Here is a 17,685-nt window from a genome sequence, read left to right as displayed (position 1 = left end):
TTCTGTCAGGAGGTGGGTAGCACAATTCATCATGAGTCCTCTAGAATCTTGGTTGGTCATTGCTCAGCAAACACTCATTAAATGCAAGATATAATACATTCACTCCTTTCAGAGTTTTCAGAGAATCAAATATTATATTATATTATATAAATATTATAGTGCATGGACATGTAAATCATCAGCATTCGCATCAATGAAAATAAAAGAAACCCAAGAATAAGCACTAGAACTATTGACCGAGTATTTCATGTTGTACACTGCTAAGTTAGTACTGCCAAAATGCTGTGGGCTAGAAGTGGTGAGTTTGCCTTTTCATCTGGACAGAAAGCCCATCCAAATGGTGTGTTTATATGTGTGTTTGCTAGGTGGAAATCATAAATGAATGGTCCCAAGGACAGAATCCATCGAGATGTTAGAGGTCAAGCTATGATTTTTCAGTTTAATTGGAGTGGAAAGAGAGATGTGTAATGTGGTAATAGGTTCAAAACCACAATGCCAATTTCCAACTACCATTCCAAAATCCCATTTAACATCACATGAAGTGATTCTTCTCTGCATGTAGAGTAAAAAGATTTTATTCGATCAAGAACTGCCATTAGTACCGTTTTTCAAATTTACCTTGTCCACAAGGTGCTGACAACTATCAATTAGCAGCTGAAATTAAGTGACAATGTGCTTGGTGAAAATTATAGTGCTAGACTTGTCTGGAGGATAGAATTTTAAGGATGGAAGTTTCTACCCGAGGCCCAATTAATGGGAACACAAAATTCACAAAGTTCTTGACTGAATGTCTCAAATCAATCTAAGGTCTAATGTAGGTCTGAACAAACCCTTAATTTATTTGGGAGGAGTAAAGTACTTGGATACTTGCATGAAAGCACATTTTGACACATAGGATGATGTCACAGGAAATAATTTTGTGACTGGTTGAAGAGAAACAAGGTAGACAATTGTGGAACTATGGATAAAACAAGGAAGCTAGCCCAGGAATTAATTCATTCCAGAGCAGGTCAGTCTGGGAAATGACCCAAGGAGTTGCCTTGAAGATGGAAAAATGATCTTGTGGCTGCATAGACTTTCTATTATATCTGATCTCTAACTTAGCTTACTGGTGTTGCTTTTCCTTAACCAAAATTGAGTCTTTCCTTTTTTCTTTTTAAAAGTAATAAATTGGGAAAGAAACTGATTTGGAGAACATTCTGAACAATACAAAGATGAAATCATATTGTTTGATTGAAATAAATTATTTTTGTTTGAAATTTTTAAAAAAGATAGAGAAATGTTGGCAATTCTCTCTTTATCTACAAGCTTCCATTGACCATATAAAGACTATAGAACCTTTTAATAGCTGTCATTTGAATATGCATTAATAACAATATCCATTGGAGCCAGCTTCAATATTCCAGAGGCAGTATGACTGATGACATTAAGAGCTAAGAGATAAACTTAGGACATTAGATAGAGTGAGAAGAGACAGATTCAGTTCTCTATAGGACACTAATTCTTGGAATTCAACAGAGAGTTAAATTTAAGGGGAACTTCCTGAAGACTCCCCTAAAGGGGGAGAGGTTCTCCTATTACACTGTGATCTCTTTGAAAGCATGTACTCCCTTTCCCCTTCTTTTGAATCCCTAGTATTTAGCACAGTGCTTGGCACATATAGGTGCTTAATAAATATTTTTTGACTGGCAGTAATCAGGAACTTTGAATATATCATTTGGCCATATTTGTTCCCTACATGTAAGATCACCCTACCTAGGAAACATGTCTACAAGGATAGAGTATGTCTCTGAGGTGTAGGGGACTATTTTGTAGCTACTACTCTTACTATACATTCTCAAATATCTTTTGTGTAAGACCTAATTGATGTCTGCTGATTGATTGATATTGAGCATACATTGGATGATGCATAATTCATTATGATACCAGAAATCATATACTCTTAGGGTTACTCCTAGAACTCTGAGAGGAAAAATTAATCAATCACCCTCTAGGGACCAAAGTAGCCAATGCAAGTAGGAATTGGAGAAGTCGAACTAGACGGAATGCTATTCAAAGAATAATGCAATATCTGTTCATTGAGATTATGATTGACTTCATAGAACCACAGACTATGAGAATGGGAAGAGACCTCAGAGGCCATGAGGTCTAATCTGTCTTAAAGAAATTGTTAGTAAAACACCACCAACAATTTTGATGATTTCCAAGAGGAAAATTTCTAGTTAGTTCCTATCCCACTTTTGTTCAGCTTTAATTGTTACAAAGATATTCCTCCTATCTATACAAAATCTGACTTGCTAAAACTTCTGTCCTATTAAAAGGAAAAAAAATTCAGCTAAATTGCCACTTGGGAAGTCTTCAATGTTGAAGGTTCCTAAGGTTTATGGAGTTTTCAACCAAGCCATGCAGAGAATGCCACAGAAATAAAATTCTTCTAATTCTGATTAAATCTAGTCAAGAATCTGAGGAGGTCAAGTACTCTAATTCCCTAATGATTTATTGTAGGTAGGTGAGCATTAATTTTTTTGTTACCAATGTATATAATTATAAACCTGATTGAGATTATTTTTCCATCTATCAAAGGTACAATTCAGTATTCAAAGTTTCAAGAATGTCACCTTGAGAATGAGAAGATTCTTCTGTTGTATTTTAGTGATGGGAGATTACACTTAATGAATTTTGGTTGTAGAGGTGATATAGGCTTGAAGACTATGACACTGAGACACTATCACTTCTCCTTCCTCTAAAATTGATCTGAAACACTAGTGTAGGCCCTTTGAGGCCATGACCTATTATTCATGGGCCTCTCAGAGCCACCAGAGCTTCCTGGTAGGCTACTTTTACTTGGGTATCACAATGGAAGGAAGCAGTGCTTTCTCATATTTCCGCTTAATGAAGTAATTGTTTAACTAAATATTTAAGCTCCCCATTGTACCAGATAAGGAACTCTTACTAGAACAACAAAGATTGCAGATTTAGAGCAAGAATGGATTTGAGAGTCCGCCTAGTACAAATCCATTTTAATAAAAGAATCTGAGTCTTAATGAAGTTAATGGACTTTTCCAAGGTTACAGAGGTACAGAATAAACAATATTAGAAGACAATGTGAAACGCAGACCACTGGACTTCAAATCCAGGGCTCACTACACTCACTGCACTGTCATTTCTCTTCTTGGCTCTGGCTTATGGCACAAGGAACATGGCGCCAAGAAAGCCTTTTGACTTCTATAATGTTTCATTTTTTTCTTTTAGTTTTCATTATTTTAAAGAGCAACAACAGCAACAGCACACACACCTGGAATAAACAAAGTCTTCCTATAGCATTTATAGATTGTATGCCAATCACATCAAATCATATTGTCAGTCTACATTTTTAATTATAGTCCTAATTAGTTTTTACTTTAAATTTCACTATAAACCTCCCTCAAATCACCTGTCGTACATACAAATGCTTACTCAACTGGGCTCAGAAAGAAAGACTTTGAGTAAGAAAAAAGAGGAGGAAGTGGTGGGAGGAAAACTAAAGAAGAAAGAAAAAAGAACACAATTATGAGGTAATTTGAATTCTAATTTGCCATTAATATTATTTTTAGGAATATGGCATTATGAATTCTGATAGATCTTTGCAAATTTCATTTCATTCTCTACTTTGAAATACTATTATTTTGACATATTTCTCATCTCTCCTTCTAGACTATAAGCTCCTTGAAAATAAATACCATGCTTTATTTATCTTTATATTCTCAGCATAACTAGTATATGACTCTTAATATGGTACATATTCAGTAAATGCTTATCAAATTAAATGATTTGTATCTATCAAATATTTCTAATTTTGATGCTTATAGAATACCACCCAATAAAAACAACAACAATAACAAAATAACATAAGAAACTTCCTTTTTATAGGCTATCAATAATTACATGGCATACTTATGGCAAAATTTATGTTGAAAATTCTTATTTAGGAAGATGGGAACCCAAGTGATGATTTCAATAGCATAAAACAAAGGAGGACAATTCTATAGTCTTTCTATAACAGGTAGTATGCTGTAATAGTAATAGCTATCATTTATGTAACATTTAAAAAATTTAAAAAGAATGTGATAAATATTCTCATTTTATCTTTATAAAAATCCCAAGAATTAGGTGCAATTATTTTCCCCATTTTGCACATAAGGAAATTGAGGCAAAGGCTAATTGACTTGCCCAGGATCACCCACATAGAAAGTGTTTGAGACAGGATTTGAAACCTGGTCTTCTGACTCACAGCCCTTTACTCTACCAACTCCAAGGGTCTATGTGCCATCCAGCTGCCTCTACATCTGGTGATGAGCAAAGGATTTGGCATCATATAACTTGCCTTCACAAACTGACGTGTTACAACTTCTTTGGCCTTTATTTACTTATTCTTACTTTAATTTACTTAATGGGAGGGTTGAAGTAGATCATCTTAAAGACCTCCCAAGCTCTAAATACAGGGTTCTAGTCATTTACCATCTTTGTCCTTGAGTAAACCTTCAAACATATTGGTTGGGTTGTTCTGACACTGATTATAATTTTGATTTTAATTCACAAGCTCCTTCCAATTATTTCCTATCTTATCTCAGAAGCTCCAGTTAACATTTTGGGGGCAGCTAGGTGATACAGTAGTTAGTGGTCTGGGTCTAGAGACAGAAAGAACTCATTTCCAGTTTGGTCTAAGATATTGAAGAGGTGAGTAACCTTGGGAAAATCACTTAACCTTTGTTTGCTAGAGCTTCCTCATTTATAAATCTGGGATTATAATAATACCTACTTCTAGGCTTGTTGTGAGGATCAAATAAGATGATAATTGTAAAGTGCTTACCACAGTGCAAACGTTAACATAGAAAGCTTTTAATTTATTTTATTTTTTATTTTATTATTTTAATATTCATTTAATTTATTTAATGATATTTAATAGCATCAGCTCAATATGTAAGCCACTTTGTTAAATTACTATTGTCAGAGTAATGTGGAATAAAAAGAAAATAGCTTGAAGGATTTCTGAATACCAACAGTCTTGGCATATGTAAAGATGTTTTTACTTTTATCTTTCTTCAAACAGGTGACATGGCACAAAGGAAATATTGCATAGATATTGTAATACATCTAGGGATTGCATTTTGATGGGAGTGTTATATAAATTTGAGGCTTAAGAATAAATTATGGCTTATTGGAAGTGATTGATAATAAGGATATTAATTATTCTCCTGAGGCATGACACCTGCATTTTGTCCTGAAAGAATAAAATGATTGTCCCAGCCAGCAATGTTTATCAAACTGACAAGGAAGCTACACTATATGGATTTACTCTTCACCTCCTAAAATTTACACAAGTTGATTAAGTCAGGTCATAATGCATACAGGATATCCCCGAACCATTGTATATCAAAAGGACAACTGTACTACAGCTTTCTCTGGAAACATCTTCAAGTTGCAGAATTTAGAAGGACTTTGTCTGGAAAGCAAAGTACTCACCTAGTTTAAGGAGTAATATCCTTATGCACCTAAAATTCTCCATTCTTATTCATTTCAATTCTCTACCCCCACATTTAAATATAGGAATGCAGTTACCTAGGTTGGTGGTGGGGAGTTGGAAAAGGTTATTTGTCCCTTTCAGTATTTTCTATCTAACCTCTCTAAAATTTACAAAGATCATGACTGATATCATGTTATTAGAAAGGAACTTTAGCATCAAGAGTTTAGAATTAAGAGATGCCCAATATCCTCCTCCTATTGAGCAACAGAAAGAAAAAAAAAGTTCAAAAATAGACTTAAATGTCTAAAGGCTTTGCTAAATAGCTGTGCCAGTTAGAAACAGATGGCTGGGATCTGAATCTCAAGAGAGCTGAAATATTATGGGGTGAGCTTCTCAGAGCCAAAGCTCCAATAGTAGCTCTTTCATGGACTCTTCAAAGAAGACACACCTCAGCTGAAGACCTGCTGATAATAGAGGAAGGTAGCAATAGATCAGTGGAGACAGCTAAGCTTTCAGAATACAAAGATGAAAATAAAATAGTGACAGCAAGTAATACATGATCTTATCTTTGAATTGAGCTAGGGACTTGTTAAAGCCTTTAACTACCATCTTAGGATCAATACTGTATATTGGTTCTAAGACAGAAGAGCAGTAAGGGCTAGGCAATGTGGGTTAGGTGACTTTCCCAGGGTCACACAGCTAGGAAATATCTGAGGCCAGATTTGAATCCAGGACCTCCCATCTCTGGGCCTGGCACTCAATCTACTGAGCCACCCAGATGCCCCTTTGAGCTAAGGATTCTAAGTGACCAAAGTTAGGATCTCTCTTAGCACTCCTCACATAGTGCATTGAGCCTAATAGGCACTCAATATTCTGGTTGTATGTTAAATTTTGTTAAATGTTCTAAAGGTTTCTATGACATTTTCCCTTAAATTCTTTGCATTCTTATAGCCAAGGGTCTAATTAAATAATAATAATATTTAGCATTTATTTTGTACTTTGATGTTTGCAAACTCTTTACCTGTTATATCATTTAGCCTACCAGTCCCCATTGTGAATGGGTAGTACTAAATATCATAATTTTAAAGATGGGAAAACTGACACTGAGGGGGTTAAGTAATATGTCCATGGTCATCCATCATTCTTTTTGAACTCTTATCTTACATCTTAGAATCAATACTGTATTGGTTCCAAGGCAGAAGAGCAATAAGGATTATTTACAGTACAATATTTACGCTATTTAGAGCAAATGAAAATTTCCAAGTGAAATATTGGGAATATAGAACAATTGTATATAGATAATATAGATGAACTATAAGACAACATTGTAGTTTCTCTTCTATAGCAAATATGTAGATGACTCTCAGGAATTAGAGTCATTTTCCCCCCTTAACATTCTTCCCTCAGAGATAGATAACCAAAAGGAAAAAGGTCTAATTTTACTTTAATTACAGAATGGTGATAGAAGGACAGAACTTCAGAGCTAGAACAAGAAAGATCATTTTGTATAATCTTTAATTTTTTTACATGAGGAAATCCAAGTTCTGAAATGATCAGGTAGGAGTTGGCAGTGGTCACAGAGTTGGTGAATGTCAGACTAGACAAGAATCCAGGTCTCCTGGCTGATTCATTTTGGGTTTAGTCTATGACAAACACTAAGAAAAAATAATGAGCTTGAAAAGATTTATATTATTTCTAAAACTGAAACAACCTTCAAAGGGTCCATGTTTAAATTATTCAAAAAACCTATTTTATTCAAAACAATCCAGTTTATGGCTTTTGTCCATTTAAATATCTGGGCACAATAATTGTTACTCATCTAAATTCTATGAATGTTTGATTTATACTGTTACTTTCTTTAACATTCCTATTTTCCTTTATTGTTTCTACTGACATGCAATATTTCATGTCCAATTTCTATCTTATTTTCATGAATGAGTTGTTTGTATGTACATATTTTTTTGCAGAAATCTAAAAATTTTCAGTACATATTCAGATTTGAAGTCCCCAGTAGCTGATTTTTATGTGTCTTATTTTTTTTATCTTATCAACAAGTCAGTGAGTCTTGAGCTGAATGGTATCTAATGGGTTATTAAAGCAACCAAGTTGTCAGATTTTATTCAAATCAGTTCTAGGATGAGCACCAAGGATTCAAGGAGGCTTGTATCCTTCTCAAGCAATGTGCGAAAAGGTGGTAGTTTAGTGGTTGTTACCTCAAAAAAATCCAGTGATGTAAAACAAATGAGTATAAAGATCTTCATTTTTAACATTCTGGCAATAGTACATAAATACAGCAAAAAATTCAAAATCTGATGTTAAATACCTCAGACAAATTGCATAAATGCATAAGCATATGCTCTCACCCTTGAACAGAGGACAGTATTCCCATCCACTTTAATGCAAAGTCCTAAATAAATTACAAATTCATAAGCAGATGTTGTAGGTGTTGATAAAAATATGCTCTTGAAAAACTAATAACTGGCTCATTAAGGAGACATTCACCTTCTGCTCTCCTAATGGTTTTATAATAAACACAAAGCTAAAATGTGTCCTAATCAGGAAACAGTTATTTGAAACTGGAGAGACTGTGGACAGAAGAGGCAAAGGAGAGCATTGCTGCCTGTCTTCAACCGTTTCAGTCTATAAGTTAGATGTGATAAAAAATGACTTAAGCAGTATATACATTTCATAGTGGGTCTCCAACATTTCATGTTTTGAAAATGATGTTTTAAAGTATCTCCTTTACTGCTACATTTAATTCCTATTTGGCTCTTTTTTTCATTCTTTCAATCTTTATTCGTGACTAGGAACCAGAGTGTGAAGAATCAGGAGCTCCAATGGGGACAGAAAATAGCAAATGAGCCTTTTTTGAATGCTTTGGTTAAGAGTTTCAAGGTATCTGTTGATTATATCTCTTGATTGCTAAAGGTTCTTGGGGAGATGCCTAGCTAAGCAAACTTCTAGGCTAGTTCTAGAAGTTAATTGCTTGTCTCTGAGAGGCAGAACTTGGAAAGGAAAGAAAAGGAAATGAATAGGTTCAGCTAAAAGGGACATTACAAGAATTGTTGCAAAACAAAAAAGAGTCAGATTAGTTACACATGCTGGTACATACCTGGAATCCCTGTATTTTGGGGAATCAAGAATGTACTAACCTTGGTGGATAGCTTGAGCTCAGTGGTTCTGAACTATAGCAGGGCTAAGCTGATCAGGTGTCTATACTAAGTTCTGAACAAATATGGTGAGCCCCTTGGGGTATGGGGGCATCAAGATGCCTGCCTAAGAAGAAATTAATTGGCTGTATCAGAAATTGAGCAGATCAAGGACTAAGCCGTTCAGTAGTGGAAAATAGAAGGAAGGAAGGAAGGAAGGAAGGAAGGAAAGAAGGAAGGAAGGAAGGAAGGAAGGAAGGAAGGAAGGAAGGAAGGAAGGAAGGAAGGAAGGAAGGAAGGAAGGAAGGAAGGAAGGAAGGAAGGAAGGAAGGAAGGAAGGAAGGAAGGAAGGAAGGAAGGAAGGAAGGAAGGAAGGAAGGAAGGAAGAAAAGCTGGGAGGGAGTGAAGGAGGGAGAAGAAGAGGGAAAGGAAGAAGAAAATCACTATTTGGGTAGGGTTGTGTCCAGGGTAAGCCAAGAAGGATAGTGATTTTACAAGTGATTCAAGAAACATGAAAGACTAAGGAACTGTCTTAATTAGGTAATGCACTTGTGATAACTTTGTCTTCCTGCCAAAGGTAATTCCAACTCATTGTGCTTGTATTGAATATTAGTTTATTTCCTCATTTGAAGACAATTTAAAGGATCTTAAAGAATTTCTTTGTTCTGGCTTGATAGAAAGAATTACCAGAAGAGATTGAAATAATTCCCTACCACACAAAAAAAGATAAAAGAAAAAAGAAACAGGAAAGGAAGATTTGGAAATTGTACATGAGAACCAAAACTTATGTTATAAATATTGGAATTTTTTAAAGGAATATATAGGATAAAGGGAAGGGTGATCAACTCTAAACTACTAGAGCTATATAAAGCTCTGAGATTTTTCTCCAAATAGGAAATTCAAAACCTTATTAAAAAAAACAATAACAAGTATAGCATACTGTAATCTGTGGAGCAAAGAAGAAATGAAAATGTTAACAGGTGTGAGTGAAACCTGTTACTATTCCCAATAACAAGGGGACTATAGTTTTGTGGCTTCACTGCTAATGGGTACAGAGCTAACCATTTGGTTGGAAAGATAAGGTATATTTCATTCCTGTTATGTTCCTAGAGTAAATATCTAAGATTTGGCAAGATTTCTCAAACTAATTACCTAATGTTCTTGATTTAAGTCAGAATGAATGAGATTACGAAAGGAATTTCAGATTCCCTATAGGGCAAAGTCTCTTTCTTTTCCCACTAAATCTTTGGAGAGTTTGCAGATGAATCAGAAACACAATGTTTAGGAGAGACTTATAGCTATGTTAAAGATTGGCAGACTAGAGGATCTGGAAGTTGGGGTAAAAATCACACTCAGGATCAAATTCTAAAATTGTGTACCTGTACATGAGTACAGGTACAAGAGTACCTGTAACAACAATGGAAGAGAAGGGATACAGGGAGATACTGGTGCTACTGAGGACCAGACCGTGATCTAAATATGTGATATACATTCTGGATTACAGATAAACCAAAAAGCATCATTCATTATAAGCAGCTACCAAAGAATGAAGGTGCAAAGTATTGAGAAACTTGTTAAAACTAGCATAAAGGGTGGTCACAATGGTTGCCATCTATTAATCTTGTTTGCTGGATTATATTTGTCCATAAAGATATCACAATAGTAAAAAAAAAACTGCTTACCTAAAGTATGAATGAATAGATTAACTACTGGAAACAAAATGGCTGGAAAACAAGTCAAATAAGGATGTTGTCCACAAAAATCAATTCACTAAGCTGAGTAATTTGATTCAGGACATAGATGTTGGAGTGGAAATAGGTTCTTGCTCATTTAAAAATGAAGGGAATGCTGAAGCTCAGAGATTAGCCAGAGAAGCAATGAAAAAGAAGTGAGAAGACTCAATCAATACTTGCAAATGTTAAATTTATTTTAAAGTGTCTCTCTAGTTTAACCCTGCAATATAATCACCAAATCTTTTTTTTTTACCTTTCCCTCTCACATTTTCTTGGAGCTATATTAGATTTTTCTTTGTATTTTTTCCATATGCTATCGTTATTCCTTTAAAATAATACAAACAAAAAAGAAATGTATGTTAAAAACTGTAAAAATTGTTCACACATACTAATAATAAGAACAACTGTCCAACTGAACTCTGATTCGGTCAACTCTTGCTCTAGACAACCCAAAACCAATCCACGCTGCTTAACTGTTCACATAAATTGGGTCAATAGGAGTCAGCAACTTTTCTTTCAGATAAAATTGATCACTAAATAAAACCTTACCATGCACTCCAACACTGCTTTCTAAAAACATCCTAGCATTACTGTCTACTTTGCTTATCTACCCTACAGTTTCCCAATACTGTCATCTTACCTACTAACAATCTAAATATGCCTATCTTGACCGTGAAATCTGCCTCTCTTGTGCATTCTCACTCTTTTTTTAGAACTTAGAACGTTTCAGTTTTTTCATTTGTCCAGCAGCTGAACTCTCTAATATGCTGTCTTTCCCAGTTGTGAACTTGATTACGAATAGTCTTTCTCCAATTGTCATCCCCAGTTTGATGAGTAAGGCACTTGGTACTTAGTAGGGATAGGAGTCCAATAAATACTTTTTTTCCAGAGGGAGACAGAGAGAAAAAAGAGAGAGAGAAGAGAAAGAGACAAAGACCGAGAGTGAGAAAGAGTGAGTGAGAGGAGAGAGAGAGAGAGAGAGAGAAAGAGAGAGAGAGAGAGAGAGAGAGAGAGAGAGAGAGAGAGAGAGAGAGAGAGAGAGAGAGAGAGAGAGAGAGAATATCAAAAGTGTTTTTGAAATCCTGTTCAGGATACTGACAGACAAAAGGGAAAAGTGAAATATATGGTATATTTTCTACTTTTCATAAGTGATTAATAGGACTTTGGAAAAGAAAAGAAAATACAAAAAGTGAATATTTGATAAATAGATGGTATTAAAACTGGATTTGCTTTTTTGGAAGATGACTTGAGATGCCAGAATGATTTACTTTCTAGAGAAAGGAAAAGGAATACTAGGATGAGAGTGTATCTTCAAAGCTCTAAGAGAATTAATACACTTGGGCATAGACTTGTTCCTCTGATCTAGATATGTTTTAACTAAAAATGGAGGTGGGAAGGACAACAAAAATGTACAGATCTAGATTCCTTTCTATGCTCCAAGCCTATTAACACTATTCTGACCTCATTTTGTCTCCTGCCTAGTCTAGACCTTACTGTTAGTCACTTTGAAATCATCCTCTACTCTGCCCTGGGATCTACTGACTTCTAACCTCTAAGGTTGGGCAATTTGAACAGTTTTTTTTTCCCTTTCTCTACTTCTAAAGTTTCAAATGTTTTTTTTTTTTTTTTAATTCATTCACCCTACTGGAGCTACTCCAAATTCTTGCCAACTTTACTTGATCTCTCATTGCTACTTGGTAATATTTTTTATTCTGTAATAAAATCTCTACCACACTAGTACTATATATCTTTATTATCTAAGGCAGAAGAGCCATAAGAGCCAGGCAATGGGGGTTGTGACTTGCCCAGGGTCACACATTTAAGAAGTATCTGAGGCCAGATTTGAACCTAGAACCTCCTGTCTCTGGGCCTGACTCTCAATCCACTGAGCCACACAGATGCCCCCCAACACAATAGCATTTTTGAAACTTCTCTTTTCTCCTAACTCCCCTAATACACCCTCATTCTTGCTATGATTACTAGTAGAAAAGTTTGCTTTTTTGCTGAGGCATCTAGGTGGCATCAATGGATAGAGTCCTGGGCCTGGAGTCAGAAAGACTTGAGTTCAAATTTGACTTCAGATACTTACTAGTTATATGACATTGAGTAAGCAATTTAATCTGTTTACCTCAGTTTTTCCAACTGTACAATTGGAATAATACTAGTATCAACCTTAAGGGTTATTTTGAGTATCAAATGAGACAGTATTTATAAAGCATCTAACAAAATGCATGGCACATAGTAGACATTATGGTAAAGTTTATTGATTAATTTATTATTAAGTTATGAATCCATATATTGTTCATTTACATATATAAATATATTTATATTATGAATTTTTAATTAATACTATGAACTCCTTCAATTTCCATCCTCTACTTAATCAGTTCCCTCTACATGTTAATGCATTCTCTCTCCCCTCTCCAGTTTCTGAAGAAAAAGAGGTCCTTGTTAAAAATAACCTGAACTTCCTGATCTTACCCAATCCTGTCACCTCGCCACACTGATCATTCCTTTACTTTTATGCATCTTCAATTTTTCACTTTCTGACTTTCCCCCTTCAACATAAAAATATATTTTTCTCTCTTGACAAAACAAACTAAAAATCCTTTCTTCAACACTACCAACCCTCAAGCTTTGATCCTATCTTTATTTTCCATGTTGTTAACAAATTCCTAGAAAGTATGGTTTATGATTATTAGCTCTGCTTGCTTTTCACTCATTCATTCACTGAAGGGGTCTTCAACCTTTGTAATATGGCTACTCTCCCCATAACTCTATGGGTTACTCCATTTCTCTCCCTAGCATGCAGGACTCTCTTAGAATTGAGTATTAAAATGGTGGTCTAAAAAAACCACTGATGGCCTCATTTTCACCTAATTCAATGACTTTTTTTCCTATTACTACTCTCCTGGGTAACAGTGCCACTTTACACCATAAACCACTTCTAGTCCTTCATCTTCTCTGCCTTTTGTGACATTATTTTTACTGTTCTCCTCACTCTTTCCATAAGGAAGTGGTTAAAAGAAAGTACCTTTGGTTGATTATGACCTGACTAAAAAAAAAACATGCCTTGGAATTTTGAGATAATGACTATGAGATGGAAACCACACATGGCCACTGACAATTACAGAAGAAAACATCTACATTCCAGGACTTTTCCTATTTTAGTTATTTCCTTTTTATTATGGATATAGCATGCTTTGTATATTTGTTTGCCAGTTGTCCCTCCCTTTATAATATAAGCTTCTTTATGTAAGGCACTGTCTTGCCTTTTTTAACCATAGCATTTTGTACAGTATCTGGCACATAGTAGGTGTTTAATGAAAAGATAAAGCAAAAAGAGTATTGAACATGTGGAGTCAAAAGAAATGGATTAAAATCTTAGGGCAATATAAAATTCCTTTGGTTTCCTTGTGGATAAAACAGATCCAAAAATCTGCCTGCCATTTATCTCACAGAATTTAAAATGCTATGTAAATATTCTATTAATTTATTATCACAATGCCCATATTTATGAATGTGGATGGCATTATCAAATATACATGTACATTACTGTTTCTTTTAAAGATAATACCAATTCAAATCTATAAGACTACAAAGCATTTCTCAATTAACAAATGGTCAAAGGATACTAACAGGAAAATCTGAGATGAAGAAATTATATGAAAAAATGCTCCAAATGAATATTTATTAAAAAATAGAAAATTAAAACAACCCTAAGCTACCATCTCATGCCCATCAGATTGGCTAAAATGAAAAAAAAAAGATAATGATAAATGCTGAATGAGATATGGAAAAATCAGGATACTAATACACTAGTGATGGATCCATGGATTGATACAGTCTTTCTGTAGAACAATCTGTGATCATGCCCAAAGGGTCATAGAGCTATTTATGCCCTTTCACCCAGCACCACCATTACTAGATCAATATCACAAAGAAATTAAAGATACAGGAAAAACCATCATGTTTATAGTAGCTCTTCTTATGGTGGCAAAAACTGGAAACTGAAGGGACGTCCATATTTTAAAGAATGACTGAACAAATTGTGGTATATGATTATAAAAGAATACTATTGTGGCATAAGAAATGACAGATAAGATGATCCCCCAAAATCCTCTGGAAATAATTATATGAAGTGATACAAAGTGAAGTAAGAATAACCAAGAGAACATTGTACACAGTAAGATTAATAAAGTAGATGGTCAATTTGAATGACTTAACCATTATCATCAAGGCAGGGATCCAGGACAATTCTAAGAGACTCATGACAAAAAACAAAAAACAGACAAACAAAAAACCAAACAAACAATTATCCACCTCCATAGAAGGAACAGAGTTTGAATGCAAATTAAAACATGCCATTCTTTTCTTTATTTTCTCCATGAATTTTCTCTAGTGAAAGCAGTATGTATCTTCTTTCATAACAGGATAATAATATAAATATGTATTATATGATAATATATGTAAAACCTTTATCATATTACATAACATAGGGGAAGAGGAAGAAGGGAGGGACAATGCCTGCATTGCAAAAATTTCAAAAGACAAATATTAAGAAATTGTTTTGACATGTAATCTGGAAAAAATAAAATTTATTAACAAAATGAGGCCAATATATATAATCAGAAAGATCACCAAGTGATAGCCATGTTTATGTGGATAAAAGGTAGAATCACAAAATTCACTGAAGAAAATGTGACAACTAGGTAGTTTCACTATGTCGAATGGGTAGATTTCTGGGCTTGAACTTTGGAAGAAATGAGTTCAAATCTGGCCCATGACACTTAACAGGCATGTGATCCTGGGCAAGTTCCTTAACTTCTATCTGTCTCAGTATTCTCAGCTCCAAAATGGGAATCTCAGGAGAATGAAATGATGGGCCAAAAAGAAGGAGATAATTGGTGCACTGTCCAGTCCAAACCAAATCTGCAATTTTAGGTTCAATTCTGAGTATTCATCTTTTAAACTGACGTGCTTTTAGAAGAAGTTAACCAGGATTGTGAAGGAATTGAGAGATATGGCTATTAAGAAATGTTGAAAAAACTGGAGAAGTATTTAGATTCTCTTGGGGAAAAATACCTGTCCCAATACTTGATGGATCTATTATGTGGAAACTCCAGCAGCAAAACAAGTACAAAAGGGTAGAAATAAGGAAACAGGGTTTGAGTCTAACAATTAGACTTTTTAAAATAAGAAATAACATTCTTGTGAAATAATGAGTGTCCCTTAACTACAATTGTTTCTAAAGAAGGTAAATGCCATTCTGTAGAGACAGGTACTTGGAAAATCTCTACTGAATTGATTTGAAAGTTGTTGTACATGGAATTCTTGAATAAAAAAGGAAGATTGGGCTGGGTAACCTCTGTGGTCCTCTCTAAAAACAGAATTCCATATAAGTAGATGAAATATTTAAGATACCATGTTCTATGGAATAAAAAGGTAGATAAGACATGGTCTCTCCACCCAGGATTCTTATATTCAAGTCAGGAAAAATGAGGGCATGTATATAAGTAATGAAAATACCAGACATTGTGTGATAAGAGGTTTAAACAATGCAGGAGTTTCAAATAAATCATGCTTTTTGGAGAAGGTCCATTTGATTTAGGGCTTGAAGTATCAGGATGATCTTGAGAGACATGGAGGATGCATAGATGGAGGTATAGTGACTGGCATGGTGGAAATGTAAAAGCAGAGAAGGCAGAGTCAGAGAAATAGGAGAGGAACCAGGGTAACATTGTCATTAAAGGCAAGCTGCAAAAGGAGTGCAGTCAACAGTATTCACTGGAGTACAGAAGTAAAGGTAGAAGAGAAAAAAAAACAGTGGATTTGAAGATAAGAAGTTGAATAGTGATCTTGGAGAGAATACGAGATAGTCAGAAGATAGATTATAAGAGGTTAAGCAAGGCGTAGGTAATGAGAAAGTATAATGGCTATATCTTTTTTCATTATTTTCCAAACATGTTCAGCTACAAATGATAAATCAGAGGATGACTGTTCACATTTACTTAATCCTGAACTCTGGAAAAGGTTATAATGGAAGCAATTCCAGCGTTCTTGTTCCCTGGCGCTTGTGTTCTGACAATGCACTTTCAGGAAGATGTTTAACTTATTATTCACCGCTTCATTAGTGTAGCCAATCGCTTTGGCCTTCATGCTGACTTGAAAAGGTCAGAGACCATGAATAGCTCATTCCAGCATTTGTAACATTGCCAACCATCATCACTTGGAATGGAAAAAGTTATTAGGGTATCTGATTCACTTATATAGACCTGAGACTTTGCAGATAGTGGAGTGTCTTTTCAAAACACAGAAGCTCTAATAGAAATTTAAAATGCCACAGCTCCCAGCCCCATACTTTCTCCCTTACCATGATGTTATCCTGATAAAAGGGGGGTTCAGAATACAATATTGATTCCAGTTCCTTTGAGATTTTCTAGACTCTGGATATGGGTGTCGAGTCAGTCTGATTAGGTTTCCTGCTGTGCTGGAGTAGGGTATAGGAGAAGGTCCAATGATCTACTTAAAATCTCAGTCTATGAGCTATGTAATGATATTAAATACAAGGAAAACTTCCAAACTGTATGTCAATGGATAAAAGGATAAAGAAGTGAATAGGGCATGCAGGAAAATATAGTTCACTGTGCTTAAGCCAGAATTTCAAAATATCAAGAAATGAGTAACAGGGAAAGAGTCCAAAGTCAATGGTCGGGTTCATATAAAATAATGTCAGTGATTGGGAGACAAATTTTGTTTTGCTCCCTAAACCAAGAAACCTGTAATAGTCTCAAAGGGCTGGTTAACTAGGTCTGCATTTTCCTAAATATTTTTCTAAATTCTGACAAAATTCAAGGGGGCAAGATACCATTGACATCAAATAGCCAGATCTAAAGTACTTTTTCCCATATATTTTACCCATTAAGTACATGGAGACATAGCTATATATTGTTTTCTGTCCCAACCACTATTATTAAGCATCCCACACTCAATCACCAGCAAACTGTACTGACAGTAAGTTGATGTTACCATGTATCTAAATCCTTTTATCGACACTTCATTGTTCTCTATTTTGAGCTCCCACAATTCAAGATTGTTCTCAAGTGCTTAAGGAGAAAACTGCTCTTTCAAACAAAGAGTAGCTTCTTACATATCACAAAAATTACATTTATATACAATGAAACTGCCAAAAGGATCAAAGTATCTTGAGAATGTGAGCTTAGCATTTCTCTGTCCTTCAAAAGAACAAGAGGAATATCTTTCTTCTCAGTAGTGAAATGATTGATTGCTACTTAAGTGG

General features: G+C 34.9%; 1 pseudogene; it reads right to left on the bottom strand.

Annotated features, from left to right (window-relative positions):
- The window catches only part of LOC100023564 (DNA-directed RNA polymerase III subunit RPC3-like), a 50,426-nt pseudogene extending 33,882 nt beyond the window's left edge, over nt 1–16,544 (bottom strand).
- Between the last annotated feature and the right edge of the window lie 1,141 nt (nt 16,545–17,685).

This window comes from Monodelphis domestica, chromosome 4, assembly GCF_027887165.1.
Source record: "Monodelphis domestica isolate mMonDom1 chromosome 4, mMonDom1.pri, whole genome shotgun sequence".
NCBI classification, from domain to species: Eukaryota; Metazoa; Chordata; class Mammalia; order Didelphimorphia; family Didelphidae; genus Monodelphis; species Monodelphis domestica.
Note: the sequence above shows the minus strand (reverse complement) of the source record. Positions and strands in the feature narration are given on the sequence as shown.